Genomic DNA, 3,950 nt, shown 5'->3' on the forward strand with positions numbered 1-3,950 from the left:
AGATTGCCCGAAGGCAGCGCTGGAGGATTCCACGGCTCTAAGGTTGCACGAACCCAGCGCCGGAGGATTCCACGGCTCTGTGACGCCCCGGCAGACTCTCGGGCTGTCTCCACGAAGGAGCGAGCGTTGGTTCCAGCTGGAGCAGTGCAGTGCGGACGCGCAGAGCGGACACGGAGCGCTGCCGATGCTGCTGCTGGTGGTGCTGGCGCTGTGGTTGTGCCAAAGCATTGGCAGCCGCAGCCTGCGAGATCCGGGAGCTCAGGACAAAGCCACTCTGGAGCTGCTTTTGCAGATGGACATGGAGAAGGGAAACCCCGCCCTTGGAGTGGTGAGAGCAGGGCTGTGGCAAGGAGGGAGAGAGGAGGAGTCCCCTGCCCAAGGCTGCCAAGGGAAGGGCTTTGGCAGGGCAAGGAAGCCTCAGCCTTACACTGAGCCCTTCACTGAGCCAGCCACACACACAGAGCAGGGTTTCATCAGGTTTTCRTCCCAAGACAGTGGGAGGGTTTGAAGAGGTGGGAGTGGCTGAAAAGCAGGGCAGTGGATTCCCTCTCCCCAGCCCATTTGGGAATATGTTTCCTTCTCCTGCTCAGGGGGCTGGGCTTAGTTTCTTCTGTCACCTGCATTTCTCTCCCCTCAAATCTGGCCGTTCATGGTTTGTGTCTCACACTTTCCTGCCCTTCCTCCACACCACAGTGCTCCTGGAGCCTCTTTGGGCACCTGCATTTGGAACTTGCAGCAACAGGAGTGCGCTGAGGAGCACCTCTGGCCTCCAGCCAGGGCTAGCAAGTTTCTTCCAGAGGGGATCTGCTTTCCTTTCTCTTCCTGAAGGAATATACTCTGAACCTTGGCTCTTTCTTCCTTTCTTTCTCTTTCACAAGGAGGTGTCTGCTGCACCTGAAGAAATCTTCCAGATATGCCTGGTGCTGATGGCCATTGTCGGTGTCAACCAGCTGCTCTCGCACTTTGAAAGGAATGCAATTTCTCCCGAGGATGAGGAAGGAATCATCCAGAGGATGAAGGAGCGGGAGGTGTTCCTTTGGCAGCAGCGGGTGCATTTGGAGAAGGAAGTGGCAGACCTGGAAGCCAGACAGATGTCCCCGGCATGGCCTCTGTGGGAACTGGAGAGAATGATCCGAGAGCACATGTACATCGTGATCTGCTTGGCTGTCCTTGTGCTGTTCGTGATCTTGAGGCAGCAGTGGAAGGGAGCCAGAGCAGAGCATAGGGAARACAACACTGAGTCGGGGCTCCTAGGAAAAGCCTGGAAAAGAATGGCCTTCCTGATAATGCTGTTTGTGCTGCTTGGGGCCATTTCCATTTCCGCAGGCAGAAGTGTAGAATATCTGCAATTATTTGCAGATAGAGTTGTTGAATTGCCTCTTAAATTACTTCGTTCGAATTAGAAAATCTTGGTGCTGGCCGTTCCATAAGTTCCTTAGGTTAAGAATTTCCTTATTTCTCTGTATTGGTTGTTATAAGTACTGTCTGTATTGATTGTTATAAATATTCTATATTAATTGTTATAAGTACTCTATATTAATTGTTACAAATACTATCTGTTATCTTGTTATGAATACTCTATTGATTGGTTTTCTCTGTATTGTTATAAATACTCTGTATTGATTATTATAAATACTGTCTGTATTGTTATAAATATTTTGTGTTGATTGTTATACTCTGTAGTGATTGCTGTAAATATTCAACATTGATTGATATAAGTACTGTCTGTATTCATTGTTCTAAATGCTCTGTATTGTTGCAAATAATATCTGTATTGTTATAAATACTCTCTGAATTGATTGTTATAAACACTTTATTGATATACTCTATATTGATTGTTATACTCTATTGATTGTTATAAATACTCTATTGATCGTTATAAGTACTCTGTATTGTTATGCTCCATGTTGATTGCTATCAATAGTCTGTATTGATTAGAAATAGTTAGAAATAGTTTCTGTAGTGATTATTAGAAATAGACTTTGTATTGATTGTTACAAATCCTAGGCTTCCATTAATAAGACAGATTTAAGAAAATTAATAAACTCGTTTTATTAATTTGTGTTTGTTTGCAAGAAGATGATGATTTCTCTTATGCCCCAGCATTTTCCTTGCACTATGCATTCCTCTTACAGGCTGGAATATAAATACCATGGAAAAAAAGGTCCTGTGTGCAAAATACAGCAGCAGTGTGCAACACATCTGTACTCCTCTAAATGGACAGACATTCAGAGGAGGATGTTTCAGAAAGAGGCTATGGAATCTTTGGCCAGAAACCAGGCAAAGAACATTTTTGAATGAGCTGTCCTTCCGCAAGAAGGGACAAAGACAGAGGAATTTGTTTCAAGTGAGGACTGATGCTGTCATCTGACGCTGGCAGCAAAGGTGGAGAAACTGAGAAAAAGGCCTCAGTAGGTTTAGTGCTGATGACTGGACTTCAGTGATGAGGACAGAACTTTCCTAAGCTGAACATTAAATCTCATACTCATCAAATTTTGGGAAGGAATGCTAGGAAATACTTTCTTCACAGATGTCATTATATTTTCCTACCCTTTTCAGGTAAGAAAGGATTTCCCTCCTTGCATGCATTAATGGATGCTGGAATGCAGAGTGGATGCTGTGAACTGTCTGGGTTTGAAGGGTACACTGCAGGATGCAAGGAAACACTTCCAGGCATGGCATAGGTTGTACATCTGTTCAAACAAATGGGAACTGGAGAGGATTCTTTCAAAGTTCATGCCCTTCGCTTTCCATAAGCCGTGCTCTTCCCAGGGTTTATAGGTCAGGAAGATGTACAATAGATGTGACAGGAAAGCTGGGAAAGCAGTGAGTGCTGCGCCAGGATGGCCAAAACAGTGCAAGAGCCATTGCCAAACAGAGTGAGGCACGCAAATTCCATCTTTCCAGAGCTCTGGGCTGAACACACGAGTTCAGAAATGTGATGGGCTCTTCCCACAGTGCCTTCTGTGTTACCGGGTTAGGAATGTCAGCTTTCTCCTTTATTTCATATCAGAAAGAGAAATTTTCTCTCATTTTGTCCATCTTAGCTATGCAGATGTGATGGGAGACCATGTGTCCATTGGTGCAGGTGTTGAACCTGAGAAAGACAGCCTGTAGTACCATTTGGATACCTGAGGGTTGTAACATAAAAACTTGCAAAAGCTATGAACAGTCATTTTAAATCATGATAAAGAATGTAATATGTTCCAATCTTCCTTAAAATTAAAAGTAATTGCCACCTTTGGCTTCAGTGGGCTGTTGATCAGGCATGTCTCTTTACCAACACTGTAATGCTTAATGTAATACTTTTCAATTGAGATTGGGTCCAAAAGCAGGAGGTTCTCAGTCCTAAATTAGTATTCAGTCGAATAATTAAAATTAATTAATGAGTTTTAGTGAATAAATGCACATGTACAAATGTGCCAGCAGTTAGTCTTTGTGGTTAGTAGGTCTGAGGCATTTTTTCATTTAGTCTGTAGTGTGAACCAAAGTGTCTGCAGACTTGTGTACTAAATTTCTCTCCTGGTCATTACTTGATAATTATCATCACTAGAATTAAATTCTTAGTGTAGKGAGGAGATAGGAAATAGATAAGAAAGTGTACTGGGTTTGCATGGTCAGGTTTTGGTAGCTAAAGGTTTCTGTGAGAAGCTTCTGGAACCTTGCCCCACAGAGCCAATGCCAGCTGGCTCCAAGGGAAGCCCAGTGAGCCCATCAGAGATGGTGCTAATGCCTCTGTTATTACTGTAGATATGTAAACTTATTGATGAAGGACAGAAAGGCTATTGCCGGGAAGTAATCGGAGCCAGAGAGGAGTGAGGGTGAGTGAGAGGAGCAGCCCTGCAGACACCCGGGGCAGTGCAGGAGGAGGGGCAGGAGGTGCTGCAGGTACCTGAGACAATATTCTCCTGCAGGCTTTGGTGCCCTGAGCACGAGGGGTCACCGCATGC

Source organism: Malurus melanocephalus, unplaced genomic scaffold, assembly GCF_030028575.1.
Source record: "Malurus melanocephalus ecotype Western Australia unplaced genomic scaffold, MMel_1.1 scaffold_545, whole genome shotgun sequence".
Taxonomy (NCBI): domain Eukaryota; kingdom Metazoa; phylum Chordata; class Aves; order Passeriformes; family Maluridae; genus Malurus; species Malurus melanocephalus.